General features: G+C 42.6%; 2 protein-coding genes across 5 annotated transcripts in view; one reads left to right on the top strand and one right to left on the bottom strand.

Annotated features, from left to right (window-relative positions):
* Positions 1–17,256, bottom strand: part of LOC120534479 (zinc finger protein 585A-like) — a 349,597-nt gene that overhangs the window by 109,467 nt on the left and 222,874 nt on the right. The window lies entirely within an intron of this gene.
* LOC120534483 (zinc finger protein 239-like) overlaps positions 4,989–17,256 on the top strand; it is a 37,419-nt gene continuing 25,151 nt past the window's right edge. For 2 of the 4 annotated variants that reach the window (XM_039762075.1, XM_039762078.1), the window contains exon 1: positions 4,989–5,090. The gene's annotated coding sequence lies outside the window, so the exon portion shown is untranslated. Of the gene's footprint in view, positions 5,091–5,110; positions 5,166–6,611; positions 6,652–17,256 lie in introns of those variants that run through there. The other 2 variants (XM_039762077.1, XM_039762076.1) reach the window with 2 other exon arrangements.

Genomic DNA, 17,256 nt, shown 5'->3' with positions numbered 1-17,256 from the left:
TGCTTCACGTCTTCCTGCTGGTGACTCCTGCCTTTTCATTTAGTTTCTTCACACTCTTAAACCTCCAGGCATGCCTCCGCATACTCTACTTTTGAAGGTTGGCGCACCAATTATGTTACTACAAAACTTACAACCACCAAAACTTTGTAATGGCACCAGGCTTCAGATCAAATCTTTACACAAGAACCTCATTGAGGCAACTGTCTTCACCAGAACTGGCTCAGGGGAGACTGGATTTATTCCTCGCATCCCTCTCATACCCTCTGCCCTCCCATTCCAATTCAAACGCCTCCAATTTCCAGTAAGGGTCTGCTTCGCTATGACAATAAGTCACAGGGCCAGACTCTAAAAAAAGGTCTGCATTGACTTGACACGAGATGGCTTCTCACATGTCCGACTATACCTTGCATGTTCAACAGTAAGCTCAGCAGACAGCTTGGTCATTTTACAGCCCAAGGTCAAAACTACAAACGTCATTTACAAAGAAATCCTTACATCCTAAAAATGTGTATTTCTCATATACAACAGTTACAATCATAAATTAAACTTTTCACAATCATCAGATTCAATCTCAATACTAAAATAAGCCTATGACAATTACATTGGCAATCGTGTCATGTTATTTTTAAAATGTTTCCTTTTCTTTTTCGTAACTTCTTTAACACACTATTTCTCTGCTGCGAAGTGCGGGTATTTTACTAGTCTTTAAATAAGTTGAATTTAAAAAGAGGATGAGTCTTATAACAAGATAATGATCTGAAACAAACCTCCAAGTCTACAATAGAATACCTCAAGAGGTGCAAGCTGACGGTTTTGCCACGGCCCTCACAGTCCCTCAACCTAAACATCATTAAAAATCTGTCGGGAGATCACAAAAGAGCAGTGCATGCAAGATTGCCCAAGAATCTGGCAGAATTAGAAGCCATTTACAAGAACAAATGGGTGAAAATACCCCAAGTAAGAACTGAAAGACTCTTAGCTGTCCACAAAAAGCAATTACAAGCTGTGATACTTGACAAAGGGGTTCTTACGTACTGACCATGTCCGGTGCCCAAACATTTGCTTCAGGCCCTTTTCATTTGTCTGTTATTCTGTACCTTTGAATGATGGAAATAAAATGTAATCTTGCTTAAAATAATAAAGAAATGTGTCATCTTTAACTTGATTCCTTTTGGTGATCAGTTTATCTTCTCACTTAACTGTTCACAATAACAGACATTTTAAGTAAAGGGGTTCCAAATCCCTGCATACCAATGTAAGTATCAAATGTTACTTGAACTTCTTAAATTTTCAAGTGCATACAAATGAGTCAAACCTGGTAGTTTCTGGGCATGTAAGAGTTTGAACTCAAGCAGAAATGAGAGCCACTGAAGAGTTTTGGTATTTGCCTCACTATATTGTGCACCAGCATAACAAATATAAGCCTGTCTTTCATTGTTCATTTCAGCATGAAGGATTGGTGCTAAATAATCATTTATTGTCAGGGCCCACTCTACTCTTATCTTTGTTTGGAGTGCATCTCAGGTTTCATGAACATTCAGTGGCCATCTGTGGGGATATTTAAGTAAAGATCCATCAAGTTTGCCTTTTGATTGAGAACTGAGCCCTGCTCAGATTTGTTTGTAGAAATTGTAGCGGACGGCCAGGGCCCAGCCCGGGATGCCCCTTCGACACTTGGCATACTACTTCCCCCAGAACGCTTGGTGGCAGCCACCCTGGGTTGCATCGGGGCCACAGACATGGGAATTCGGAGCTCAGCCCTGTTGGGCTCTGTGGCCACCGCCAGGGGGAGCTGCACGGCTTCCTCTGCCCATGTGGCGGTGATGCAGCCACACCCGAAAGTGCAGCCGGATCTAGGTCATCAATCACCTGAAGCACTTCTGGGTGGTCTATAAGGGTGCCAGCAGCTACCATCCAAGAGTGAGAGTCGGGAGGAGGAGGACAACGCTTACTGGGAGGAGTGGTGGTGAAGACTGTATTTGCTTTGTAATTGGACATGTGTGCTTTGTGGGACTGTGTTAGGACTGAGGGACACGGGGAAGATGTGGCACCCAGCTGAAGAAAAATAGTGTTTATTTTTATGTGTGTCTCCGTTTCTGTCTTTGTGGGGTCCGGTGCCTATATAGTGCCTTTCTGTCACAAAATATAAATGGATGACAAACCACCAAAGGAATTGCTCTGCTTCAGATAACCAATGATTTTCTTATGGCAGCAGACTCTGGACAAACTAGCATGTAAATTCTGTTAGACCTCATGTCAAACTTGACAGTCCACTTTCCAAAATGGAGAACATGCTGTGTACTTTGGCACTGCCCTCCAGTGGGTCAAGTCCTATCTGACTGGTAGGTAAGAGTTTGTTAGTCTTGGCAACAGCAGATCCAGCTCAGCGCCAGTTACACAAGGAGTTCCTCCGTGCTTTGTCCTCGGCCTTCTGTTCTTCCGTCTATGTTTGCTTCCCCTTGGCTATATCATTCGTAGCTATGGACTGGGTTATCATTTTTATGTAGAAGATACTCAACTTTATCTCAATGTTAAATGCAAAACTTCATCAGGGCTTTTTCAGCTCACAACATCTCAGTGAAATTAAAATCTGGATAACAGAAGAAATCTTTTAAACTAAATTGTAACAAAACTGAACTCCTGCAATTCAGCACTAAAACACAACCCAAGAAAATTAGCTCCTTCTCAGTCACTCTTGATGATAATTTCATCAGACCTTCTAACGCAAGTAATCTTGGTGTCATTTTCAATTCCTCCCTTTCTTATTCGACCCACATAAACCACATCAGGAAATTTTATTACTTTCACCTCTGTAACATATCCTGTGTTCACTCATTCCCTCTCCTTTTCTAATTTTGAGAAACTTGTCCATGCTTTTATCACATCCCGCATTGATTATTGTAACTTCCTGCTGGCAGGTGTCCCTTCTAATCTGATATCACAGCTCTAGGTGATTCAACGATCTGCTGTAAGAGTCCTAACGCAGACCAGCAACAGCGAGCACATCATAGCCATCCTGCTTCGCCTCCACTGGCACCCTGTGTCTTACAGGATTAAATATAAAATTCTATTAATAACCTACAAAGCTTTAAATGGCCTCACACCAGACTACATCAGTGACCTTCTCTCTCTGCTCCTGTTTGCCCACTAAGCTCCTCTGATTCTGGCCATCTTGAGCTCGACACTAACTTGCACTCTATGGGTGACAGCAGGGCCTTCAGCTGTATAGCACCCAGACTTTGGAAAGACGTCCTGAAATTAATTAGATCAGCGGACTCCATTCATTCTTTTAAAAAACAACTTCAGACTCCTCTGTTCAGGAAGACGTCTACCTGAACCTGACATTCTGCCCCTTCTGTAAGTTTACCTCTCTGTCCAGATTCTCAGGATACTTTGTGTGTGTGTTTGTTTGTTATATCACAAATGATGTTATTAGGTTCAGGCATTTCTTTTAATATTGAACTCAGAATTTTACTCTGTTTTTTTTTTTCTTTTATTCTATTTTATGTTTTGTATTTCCTGTATCTGTTTATTGTTCTATAGAAAAAACTTTTGTATTCAATGTTACATATACCCTGCTGTTTAAAAAGCACCTTGAGCACGGGAAAGGCACTATATGAATAAAATGCATTATTATTATTATGAATTGCAGGTATGACCATTCGGCAGTATATGTAGTGCCACATTTGCACTGCAGAAACATGCCACAGGACCATAAAGAAAGTAAAAACATTTGACTGAGTTGACTCCATTAGCAGTGCTGACAAGTGCTAACAGAGTTTACTATCCAAGTCTACAGCCAAGCAATTCATTTTTAGATTAAGGAAGCTACTTGCTGAGGAAGTATTACAAATAAGACAGCGGGTTGGTAATTTTCCAGAAATGATTGAGGAGCTTCCTGCAGAAGTTAAATCAGAGAGCTAAGAATTATGGCTTTCTCAAGAGAAAGTAGAACCCCCCACCCAAGCATCCACACCTGCACTGCACTAGATTTGTAGTACACACTGTTTAGATTACAAACCTTGTGCTATTCGGTCTACCTCACCAACTATGAGACATTTATAAAGATATTGCTAGTCACTATACTGTAAAAAAATATCCAGTTAAATTTACAGTAAAAAACCGGTAGCTGTGGTTGCCAGAATTTCACTGTAAAAAATATGGTAATACAGTTTTCTGTAAAAATAGACAGTACAAAAGTGTACATGAAATTGCATTTAAAGTACATTAACGATGTAATCTGCTTAAAAGTACAGTGTGCATATTTTACAGTAAGACAGTCATAAAAATATACTTTAAAACTTCATGTTTTGCTGTAATATGTACATTATTTGACTGTTGTAACTATGACACAATTCCAGCATAAAGCATATGAAAACACTGTGCATTTGACAACTTAAAACTTTAGTTATTTACCATTATTCTTAACTATCATATCTACACTATTGTAATTATGTAATCATGAATGCAAACTATTTACAATTAAAAGAGTTTTGAGTTTTAATTTTTCAGACCTTTGGATTAAATAACCAGAAAATCTAGAAACGCAGAATGAATTTCATGATGATGTTGATGATCTTAAAAATACTCAGTTATCCACATGTTAACACATAGAAATTACTTGGCACATTCTAATAAAAACATATCAAACTCACTTATGTTATTTTGTACATTGACGAAAACATACAAACTGGGAAGTTACAGCTTGATGAATTAGGTTTGGGGTCAATTTAAAAGAGCTTGTCTGGAGTAAAAACCTGCAACATCACGGCGTCCCCGGGGCCGAGTCTGGGAAGCACCGAATCACTAAATTTGAAAGTGTCGCCCTCCTTTGTCCTAACGGGTCACCTCTCACATAAGCCTGCAATCCGACACCTCCTGCCGTCTAAAGCCGACCTTCACGAGGTTCTGGTAAACCAAACAGAGCGAACGTACGTACATATCAGCAGCAGGGCTGGCGTCGATGTGACGTCATCAAATGGCGACAAATAAACGGAGGTATACAAGTAGTAAACTTGAGCGCTAACAAGACGGGGATCTTCTTCCGGCGGAGTGAGCCGATTGTAAAGCATATCACATAGAGACAGAAAGTAAGTTGGCCGTGTTCTGGGGCGGATTTTATCTTCGGCGTCTGACAGTGCAACTACACGCGCCTTGAACAAAAGGTCAGTCTTTACCAAAGACTCTCCTCGTGTGCCGCCTGACTTGGCTTCTGTCTGTGGCTCACTTGTTTATTTCACCTTCTCTCGTTATATTATTGTTTATGTCCCTTGTTAATCTTTATTCTTTATCATCTATTCGACTGCCGAATTGTTTGACTTCGACGAGCGGGCGATTTCATACAGAACAAGCGCATCAGGCTCGGGGTTTCTTTTTTAATTTACGAGTTTAAACCCCCGGCATTGACACGCAGTCTGGTCAATGATACACTCGCGAAAGCAGTACGGCGGTAGAGGCTTTGTGTTCCAAATATCCGCCAAATAAATTCCAGATAGCACACAACCTCCTCATTTTACTAAGATCAGAAAGAAGATTGTAACAAACCGAGTTCTGCGTGTTTACGTTCATCCGTTAAAACAGCAGTGCAACTCAACCGGCAAGCTGTTTTACGATGACATGAATTCATTTTTGAGCAGAGATAATTTCATTACTTCACTTAAACAGGACGTCATTTTCCCATCGAGTTATTAGAGGTGTATGCGGATTATTCTAGTGGATTGACAGGAGTATTCGTGCGATCACGTTGTGTAAATAAGATAAGTGACGTAATGAATTTTCACTAAATGTTTTTCCTAAATGTTTAATATAAACATTGATATAACTAATTCCAGGTCTTAAACAGTCGGAATTATTTATTCATGTAGTTAGTACGTACTCAGGATTAAAAAGAAAAAACATAACCATTTGGCCTTAAATACTAATGAAAGTTAAATAAATTAAAATTGATTAAAAGTTGAAAGGCATTAACAAAGGAATAGAAATAGATTCATTTTTTTTTCTTTTGTTTGGAATGCAGACTTTTTACAGTAGTTGAGTAACTTTATAAATCATTCCATACAGACAATATAAATCACGAGTTCCCAAATTGGTCGATATCGACCCCCTAGGTCGATCTGAACTTTCTAGGGGTCGACAGTTTCAATAAAAAGATTTGGGGGTCGACGACAGCAAAAATACTAGTAAAATACTTACTAGTGCTATTTGTTTGTTACTTCAGAATATCTATGATTCCAATAGGTACCTATAATTAAGAAGTAAAATAATTTAAAAAAACACTTCATCACATACCAAACTTGCGAACGAAAAGGTAAAATGTGTCATTAAAAAAGAGTGACAAGTAAGAATGCATGAAAATACATGTGGCACAAACATGTCTGTGCATTGTCTTATCGAACGTAACAAAGCAAGTGCGGACATGAAAAACCGTTGCATGTCCGCAGTTGCTCGCAGTGGGACGAGACGACGGATATTCGATATTAGCAGAATCTCTCAGTCTTGTACGGTCATGCTTTCATAAAACACTAGAAATGATGTGACATGTACTTATTTGTGATTTGAACTTTGAATACAATTATTTATTGAGGAGCAGTGCTACGAAAAAGAAAATCAGAGGACACAGTTTATTCGAGTTTGAAGAAAAATCTGTTTCAAGTAAGTACACACTTTATTTTTTTTATCACAGGGGTTGTCGAAATTGTTAATAAAAGTTTATTTATTCAGATAATATGACTGAACCAAAAAAGAAATGCAGACAGTACAGCTTGGTCTATTTATACTTGTTCTGAATTTACATATTTATTTCATAAAAGTCAAAAATGTAAAAAAAAAATTCTGCTCGTATTTGCTTTAATTTTCGTTAGTGCAGGTTTCGATATTAAATGTTGCAGAAAATAATGCCATATTCTGTAGTCCTTTTATCTTTTTCAATCATTAATTACAAGTGATTAAAATGAAAAGTTTGATATCTAGTGAAATATTTAATATCGAGTACTGTACAATTTGAGTAAGTAAAGTAAACGACTAGGGGGTCGGCGGTTTTAAAAGTTTTTGGTAAAGGGGTCTGCGGCCGAAAAAAGTTTGGGAACTCTTGATTTAGTGTCTGAAATGTGCACATGCATTTATCATTCATAGCCGTGAGCTCACTCTTGAAAACTAACCGTGCTTCAGTCTATAATGTTTAAATCATTGTGTTCTGGAACTCAAAATATCTGCACACAATTTGCAGAACAGCCTGAAAACAGTTATTTTTGTGGGTACCTTTAAGGGACTATTGTTATGACATTAACAATATGGAAAATTAAACAGACTTTGGTTTTGAAATGTACTGTTACTTTGAAATGCATTAAATTTAATGACATTATCAAACTTTCACTGAAACACTGGCAGCTGGTTACCACTTCAGTGAATAAAAGCCGACGCTTTTTTATTTTTAAAACATTTTTTTTGCAATGTTTTCAACTGTACCTTACTAAAATGCAAAAACTATTGAAATAAATTCACTACAGCATTCAGGCCATACCTTAAAACAGCATTACTTATGTAACAGCCAAACCCCCGTTTCATCCATCCATCCATCCATTCTCTTCCGCTTATCCGAGGTCGGGTCGCGGGGGCAGCAGCTTAAGCAGAGAGGCCCAGACTTCCCTCTCCCGGCCACCACTTCCAGCTCTTCCGGGAGAATCCCAAAGGCGTTCCCAGGCCAGCCGGGAGACATAGTCCCTCCAGCGTGTTCTGGGTCTTCCCCGGGGCCTCCTCCCGGTTGGACGTGCCCGGAACACCTCACCAGGGAGGCGTCCAGGAGGCATCCTGATCAGATGCCCGAGCCACCTCATCTGACTCCTCTCAATGCGGAGGAGCAGCGGCTCTACTCTGAGCCCCTCCCGGATGACTGAGCTTCTCACCCTATCTTTAAGGGAAAGCCCAGACACCCTGCAGAGGAAACTCATTTCAGCGCTTGTATTCGCGATCTCGTTCTTTCGGTCACTACCCATAGCTCATGACCATAGGTGAGGGTAGGAAGGTAGATCGACTGGTAAATTGAGAGCTTTGCCTTACGGCTCAGCTCCTCTTTCACCACGACAGACCGATGCAGAGCCCGCATCACTGCGGATGCTGCACCGATCCGCCTGTCGATCTCACGCTCCATTCTTCCCTCACTCGTGAACAAGACCCCGAAATACTTGAACTCTTCCACTTGGGGCAGGATCTCTCCCCAACCCTGAGAGGGCACTCCACCCTTTTCGGCTGAGGACCATGCTCGGATTTGGAGGTGCTGATTCTCATCCCAGCCGCTTCACACTCAGCTGCGAACCGATCCAGAGAGAGCTGAAGATCACGGCCTGATGAAGCAAACAGGACAACATCATCTGCAAAAGCAGTGACCCAATCCTGAGTCCACCAAACCGACCCCTTCAACACCCTGGTTGCGCCTAGAAATTCTGTCCATAAAAGTTATGAACAGAATCGGTGACAAAGGGCAGCCCTGGCGGAGTCCAACTCTCACTGGAAACGGGCTCGACTTACTGCCGCAATGCGGACCAAGCTCTGACACCGGTTGTACAGAGACCGAACAGCTCTTATCAGGGGTCCGTACCCCATACTCGAGCACCCCCACAGGATTCCCGAGGGACACGGTCAATGCCTTTTCCAAGTCCACAAAACACATGTAGACCGGTCGGGCAAACTCCCATGCACCCTCCAGGACTCTGCTAAGGGTGAAGAGCTGGTCCACTGTTCCGCGACCAGGACTAAAACCACACTGTTCCTCCTGAATCCGAGGTTCACTATCCACGGACCCTCCTCTCCAGAACCCCGAATAGACTTTTCCAGGGAGGCTGAGGAGTGTGATCCCTCTATAGTTGGAACACACCCTCCGTCCCCTTTTAAAGAGGGGACCACCACCCCGGTCTGCCAATCCAGAGGCACTGTCCCGATGTCCATGCGATGTTGCAGAGACGTGTCAACCAAGACAGTCCTACAACATCCAGAGCCTTAAGGAACTCCGGTATCTCATCCACCCCGGGCCCTGCCACCAAGGAGTTTTTGACCACCTCGGTGACTTCAGTCCCAGAGATGGGAGAGCCCACCTCAGAGTCCCCAGGCTCTGCTTCCTCATTGGAAGGCATGTTAGTGGGATTGAGGAGGTCTTGAAGTACTCCTCCCACCGACCCACAACGTCCGAGGTCAGCAGCGCACCATCCCCACTATATACGGTGTTGACACTGCACTGCTTCCCTCCTGAGACGCCGGACGGTGGACCAGAATCTCCTCGAAGCCGTCCAAAGTCGTTCTCCATGGCCTCTCAAACTCCTCCCATGCCCGAAGTTTTGCCTCAGCAACAACCGGCCGTTCCGCTTGGCCTGCCGGTACCTATCAGCTGCCTCCAGAGACCCACAGGACAAAAAGTCCTATAGGACTCCTTCTTCAGCTTGACGGCATCCCTCACGCCGGTGTCCACCAACGGGTTCGGGATTGCCGCCACGACAGGCACCACCACCTTGCGGCCACAGCTCCGTCAGCCGCCTCAACAATAGAGGCACGGAACATGGCCCATTCGACTCAATGTCCCCACCTCCCTCGGGGCGTGGTTGAAGTTCTGCCGGAGGTGGGAGTTGAAGCTACTTCTGACAGGGGACTCTGCCAGCTTCCCAGCAGACCCTCACAACACGCTTGGGCCTACCAGGTCTGACCGGCATCTTCCCCACCATCGAAGCCAACTCACCACCAGGTGGTGATCAGTTGACAGCTCCGCCCCTCTCTTCACCCGAGTGTCCAAGACATATGGCCGCAAGTCCGGCGACACGACCACAAAGTCGATCATCGACCTGAGGCCTAGGGTGTCCTGGTGCCAAGTGCACATATGAACACCCTTATGCTTGAACATGGTGTTCGTATGGACAATCCGTGGCGAGCACAGAAGTCCAATAACAAAACACCGCCGGGTTCAGATCGGGGCCATTCCTCCCAATCACGCCCTTCCAGGTCTCACTGTCATTGCCCACGTGAGCATTGAAGTCTCCCAGCAAAGCGAGGGAATCCCCAGAAGGTATGCCCTCTAGCAACCCTCCAGAGACTCCAAAAGGGTGGATACTCCAAACTGCTGTTCGCGCGATACGCACAAACAACAGTCAGGACCCTTCCCCACCCGGCGGAGGGAGGCCACCCTCTCGCCCACCGGGTAAACCCCAATGCACAGGCTCCAAGTCGGGGGCAATAAGTATGCCCACACCTGCTCGGCGCCTCTCACCGGGGGCAACTCCAGAGTGGTAGAGAGTCCAGCCCCTCTCAAGGAGATTGGTTCCAGAGTCCAAGCTGTGTGTCGAGGTGAGTCCGACTATATCTAGCCGAACCTCTCACCTCAAGCACTAGCTCAGGCTCCTTCCCCTTCAGAGAGGTGACATTCCACGTCCCAAGAGCCAGTTTCTGTAGCCGAGGATCAGACCGCCAAGGTCCCCGCCTTCGGCCACCACCCAACTCACATTGCACCCAACCTCCTTGGCCCCTCCCATAGGTGGTGAGCCCACCGTTTCAAATCTTAAATTCGTCACATAATCCAAGGTCGGCAGGATGCGCTTTAGTACTTCGTATCGGCTCTTCTCACATCGCACACTCCACACTTCCAACACGTTAAAAAAAAGCCCCTTCAACGAGCTTTCGCACTGCCAAGTACGACACCCCCATTGCGAAGCCAGTGATCCACTTCCATCCAACGCATACTTAAAAAGTAATCACTAAAAATACGCGCTGAAAGTCACAGCGTGTTGCCCGTAATAAATTACTTATCGATAAGCATAAAGAAACTTTGCACTACTAGTTACATTAGCGTTAAAGTGTCAGAGTAATTTAGCAACACATAAGAGCCTGTTGGTTCTTAATCCACACTTCTTCAGTTTGTACTTTTTCTGCCACAGTAATAACATGGAGCTACTGCAATGACAGACACCTAAATTCTATTTTACACTCTGGAGTGACTGTACTCATACATATCAACAAACTTAAAAGACTATATATTTTTTTTTAGCTTACATTAAATATTTTCCGTTAATTAGGAAAACTTCTTGCTCGTCTATCCCGCGTTGCAATGACGCAGACACGTTAAATGATGTTGGGAGGCTTGATACTGACGTGTCGAACTTTCTAAGCGCTGATAATGGAAGCGCTGCTGCGAGGCTTGTTTCTATGATGTGCTCATCACGTGATATCGATGCGCGCTAGTGCCGTGACGTCATTGCCATTTCCGCAGTCAGAAGCCCCATTGGCCAGTGCGTTCGCCGATATTCTTTGGCTGACAAAATATAGCAGTGGCCCTCCTCCATCCAACAGAGAGAAGCTGCAGACTACAGTATCCAGGGGTCCTCAATCACGGTCCTGGAGAGCCGCAGTGGCTGCAGGTTTTTGCTCCAACCCATTGGCTTAATAAAACGCACTTATTGCTAAAGTAACACTTCTGCTTCACTTTAGTGATTTTGAGCCCTTATTGCTTTATTTTGTCTTAAACAGCTATTTTAATTGCTCCTTATTATCAATAACATGCAAATGACAAGAGAGAGCAGCATTTCTCCATTTAGCTTATTTACATTTACACCTGTGTGTATTTATCTGCACTATTAGGTTTAATTAAATACTTGGAAGAAAAATGAAGAGAAAAAAGTGAAGGACTGAGAATTACTCGTCCATTTTAGCCTTCAAATCATTTGCACTATTAGAAAGGGAAAGAAAATCTAGGATATGAGAATGACCTGACATAGCATAGTTAATTTAATTTCATAGCTTGTTAGTGCTATTGGCAAGAATTGCTTTCTAATTAAGCAACCAGGTCAGAACAAAAACCTGCAGCCACTGCTGCTCTCCAGGACTGGGATTGAGGACCCCTGGATAGGCATATATAGATAGACGCCGCATTCACTGTGTTGCCCAGTCGACAGGATACGTCAGCGCATCCTCCCTTTTGCGAATGGCAAAAGTGCCATTTAAACTAATACAGGTAGACGTGGAGTTTTGATTAAAAAATAATAATTATTATTATTATTAAATAATTCCTCCCATATAAGTAGCAGTTCTCGGACTGCCGTCTTCTATCTCCATTTCTAAAGGTCCTGTTCCTATGCAACACAATACTGAAGTATTGGTTAATGCCCGAGTCACCTCACATATAGATTACTGTAATGCTGTTCTATCTGGCATCCCACAAAAACTTATCCATCGCTTACAACTTCTTCAAAATTCTGCTGCCAGGATAATAACCTGCTGTTCTAAATCCACTGAACATATTACAGTACACATATTCTCTCACAACTTCACTGGCTCCCTGTTCACTACTGAATACAATACAAAATACTGCTCTGGGGCCTAATGTATAACGCCGTGCGTAGAACTCGCACTATAACATAGCGTAAGCACAAAAGCCGAAATGTGTTTACGCACAGAAAAATCCAGATGCAGGAATCTGTGCGCATCTAACTTCCACGCTCTTCCGCTACATAAATCCCGATCAGCGTGAAAACTAACGCCGTGCACGCATTATGTAACGCCCCAAATCCTCCCAGAATTACGCCTATTTGAATATGCAAATCAATATAAATCGCCCTTAAGCGCAGCCTTCTGTGAAAAGACAATGGGAAAAGCACAGGGGGAAACATAAGAATTTCAGCGAATACCAAGTGGAGGCAAATGAAAAACATACTATTTGTTCAAATAAACTGTGGTATAATCAACAAAATGAAGTTGATCGAGTGACATAGCGTGTTGGAGAAACTTGAAAGCTCACATTCACAAAATCGCACAGTGCCGGAAATAAAAAGAAGTCACATATCAAAGTCGCGTGAAAAGCCGAGTTGTAAGCCCACTGTCTGAGTGTCATATGAAAGCTTATTAGGGTACAGAGAAAAAAGGCACACAGTGAGGAAAAAGCACGAAATGTCAACTTCAATCTCGACATTTCCACTTTAATCACGTAGTTTTTTTGTCATTAAAATAGAACATCATAAACTTCATCTTAAAATCATTTAATTAACCAGTTTCTCAAATCACATCGTAATTAAAGTAGCACGTTAAATGTTTTGTTTTGTATTTGATTTTCTATGTGCTCTATGTGTGTGAATCACTACTTGCTTTTTAAACCGGCTCTCTTCCTCCAACTGGACACAGAGTCCATTACATTCGTGATATTACAGCTCTCTGAATAACTAAAATACTGAGATGTATACGTGATATCATTTTCATGATGATAGGAGTTAAAGCACGTTATTAAGCATGTGTTTCACTTCGATGAAATAATTTATTGCAGCAGTACAATCAGGGGCGGCTCTAGGCTTGTGGTGGCACTGGGCAGAGGAAGAATCGGTGGCTCCTTCGCCCGCCTGTCAGTAAGGTAACTTATGCACAGTGGATGGCTACGTCCTTTGCGGATACTGCATAGCCGCCTCGTGCTCATGACACAAACATTTAACTTTTGCCGAAATTTGGCGCTGTGTTTTTAGCTGTGTTGTTATTCTGTTTTATATTCAATATATATTGGCGTAGCCATCACTGCAGTCAGTGCTTTTCTTTCCCCAAGTAACCGATCGCCATACAATCAGCTCTGTAATAGACGTTAGGCCATCTCTAAGCTTAGCGCCGATTCTTCAAAACGTTTAAAGAACATTGAAATATCTTCGTAGTACATGTTTAATTATTCTATCCTTAACGACACTCCCAGTGAAGAATATAGATTATTTAAATGAAGTTAAAGTTTTATCTGTATAATTTAATAAACATATTTTGCTGAATTTCACCTTATAAATGATATCGTTTCTGTTTCTGAACCGCGAGGTCCGTACAGGAAAGGCTTTAAAACATTTTGCAGTGGCTGAGACAGCGTGTGCTTGAAGCTGTATACCGATAATTCTCTTTCCGATCAGCTGCTGCTGTGATTCACACTCAGATACAGTGATATAAATACTCTGAGTGGTGCAGTGAGAGAAATATTGAAAAAGATGATCCGCTGTGGCAACTCCTAACAAGAGGACCTGAAAGAAGAAGAAGAAGAAGAAGTGAGAGTAACAACATTAAAGCAGTTATGGTATTTGGAATACTATGGCTGTTCCCTCTACCATTATATTGTTACAAGTTAATTACAATCAGATGCATTACACTAATAAACAATATGCGGTTAGTTTCGGTGTATTTATAAAGCCGCGTCAGGAAAATAAGGTGTAACCACACAGGAACAGTAGCACTGCTTTGACGCTGGGTGCCGCCAGTCTTCAAAACCCAGCGGAGAACTTGCGTACGACAAGGTATGAGGTACCGTGGAAAAGTGCGTGGATTTACGCCAAGTGTAGGTTTTATACATCGCGAATTGAACGTGGAAAAGTTTTTACGCAACGTTTCTGTGCGTACGCACCGTTTATACATGAGGCCCCTGGACATTTAAAATGATCTTTTAAATGACCTTTAGAATGATCTTCAACTTGGGAATCCTCTTCCCTCTCGTATACGTCAGCTTGATTCAATAACACATCTTTATCCATTACTTAACTCCACAGCAGTGCCACTCGCAATATGGTGGCGACATTGACGTACGATGCTGCTGGTCATGCAGTAATTCCATGTCTATGCTGCAGACTGAGATACCTCTGAAGTTAGACACGGAACGCCCACCATATCACGGAACACCCTTCGCGGTAGTCATGCACTTCATGTAATGACGCAATTATCGTAACTCCCTCTCCCAACGTCATTCGCATCATGCCCTCTGCTAAACAGTATTGACAGGCTCGTTGCACAGTAAACAAATTACAACAGTTTCTGTTTGGACAAACAAATGACTTCCAGTCTCACACTTAGACTATCCAACCATTCTAAGCATTTTGCTGATATAAAGAAGTTTGTTGTTTTACTATTTTGAATGGTTGTTCATTACGTTTTCTCTGGACCCGTTACATTGTAGTAAAAGTAAATCTTATTAGCATTTAGTGTTTCAAACAGAGTGTACCTCATGAAACTCATACCTATAGAGATTTTCAATCTATAAATTTATTTCGTATTTCAACTAGCAGATTATAAACGCGTGAAACTATATTAAGCTTAATTAATTTTTAAAAGGGTTGCAAAAACAGTGCTACATATAAAATTGGTTTTAAAATTGTCAGTTAAACATTTTAGGAAACAGTCAGTCATTTATTTATTGATTTCATCCATCAATGTTTTCATTACTAAAAGCTGTTTGTGTGAAATACTGTGTGTCATTTCCATATCAATTGAACGGTATGTGACAGCCAAGAAATTTTACATTTTTAAATACCTTTTGAGTTTGAGACAATCGTGATTGTTCTTAAACCTTTGTTGTGCAACATTTAAGTAGATCGCAAAGGCCCAGCTTAGATCAACATAAAAACAAACTGTCTTTGAGTCATCGTCTTTTTTATCTTTAATAAATATCAAATACTATTAACACTACTACTTATAATAATAATAAAGAGTTGGTCGGTTGCAGTTTGCATTCAGCAGGGAATCATCCCAAGGTGATCTCATCATTAAACATACAGTATTTATTGTCTTGTGCATACAGTAGATTTATATTGTTACTTACATGTCTCTCCAGAACAGTGATAACATAATAAAGCACAAATATACATAGAATACAATATACAGTATATATATATATATATATAATTCACTAAGGCAAGACAACTATGAAAAGCACACCAACTCCAAGACCATTGGATACGACGACAACTCGCAGGGCTACGCCCACCAACTCGGAAGCGACGACACAGAAATAATGGCATCATTTATGTTCGTCTGTCGTAGAGGCCACATGCAGTGCAGGTCAGGTTAATGTCATGTACCTCCGAGCTACGTTGACTGTTCACAGAGGCATGTTTCTCGCGGAGGTGAATCGCCATATGCAGCGTGTGAAGCGGTTTGCGAGGGGTATCCCATGGGATCCTTAAAACAATCCTTTCAAACTGAGGTTAAAGCATAATGAAGGAATCAGTCTTTAAAAACCAATAAGCCCTGTGCATCTGTTTCATTACCGTCTCACCTGCTTCACCAATGCAGGCCCTGCAACAGTCGAGACGCTCTCTCAGCAGCTGACCTTCTCTGTGCCTGACTGGTTCACACAGAGGCAGCGCAAGAGAAAGCCGCGCCAGAGACAGACAGAGGCACACACACAGGCAGCTGGTGGGCTCTCCGTGAGTTTCTCTTGCGAGCGGACACATGACCAGGCGGTGTGTATGCTTCGAGAACGAGGCTGGACGCGGCTTACGACCGGGCACATGAGCAGGCAGTGTGTATGCTTCGAGTGCGAGGGTGGACGCGACAGGACCATCTAGGAAATATCATGTCGCGGATGTGATTCGCTGTATGCAGTGTGTAAAACAGTTTGTTTGTCGCGGATGTGATTCGCTGTATGCAGCGTGTAGAATAGTTTGCGAGGGGTGTCCCTGTGTCTTTCCAGAAGTGTTCAACCATCAATAAATGATTATGCGGCGTTTGTTATGCCGCGGGTTCACTATTGTGTTGTATTTTGCTCTCTCCAGAGTTCCATCTTTTCATTCACTTACTGTTGTATTCTCACACTAACCTGTTTTAGACAACCATGTCTTTCCAGAAGTGTTTACCATTCAATAAATAATTATGCATGAGACTGAGCGTGTGTCTAGGCGTGGGTAAGCCGTTGAACCCCATTCGGGCTGCAAACCGTGGAATTGCCACTAAGTGCGACTCATACGCTCCCACTGTTTTCGTCCCTACACTTTGTAAAAGTTGACTGTTAATAGAGGCATGTTTCTCGCGGAGGTGAATCGCCATATGCGGCGTGTAAAACTGTTTGCGAGGGGTATCCCATGGGATCATTAAAACATTCCTTTAAAACAGAGGTTAAAACACAATGAAGTGAGCAGTCTTTAAAAAACGAGTTTTCGGTTACGACGCACGACCGCGTGCAGCCTAGCAAAGTGTTGTACACGCTACATACAGCAATTCGCATCCGCGACAAACATGCGTCTTCTTAGATGCTCCTGCACTTTGTACACACCCCCTTCCCACCTCGCTACGCTGCACGGACGATTGTGTGTTGGTTCGTTCCGTGCATTGTTACAATGTTGCTTTTCTTGCTGATTTATTACATTACCGATTTTGCAAATGTTAAATTTTCACCCTGTGCTTAAAAATTATTAAAAAAACCGGCCTGATTATGCGGCGTATGGTACACCGCGGGTTGGCTAGTAGATATATATTCAGTTATATTTGAAATATTTATACATAATC

The sequence above is a fragment of the Polypterus senegalus genome, chromosome 8, assembly GCF_016835505.1.
Source record: "Polypterus senegalus isolate Bchr_013 chromosome 8, ASM1683550v1, whole genome shotgun sequence".
Taxonomy (NCBI): Eukaryota; Metazoa; Chordata; class Cladistia; order Polypteriformes; family Polypteridae; genus Polypterus; species Polypterus senegalus.
This window is presented reverse-complemented; position numbering and strand designations above follow the sequence as displayed.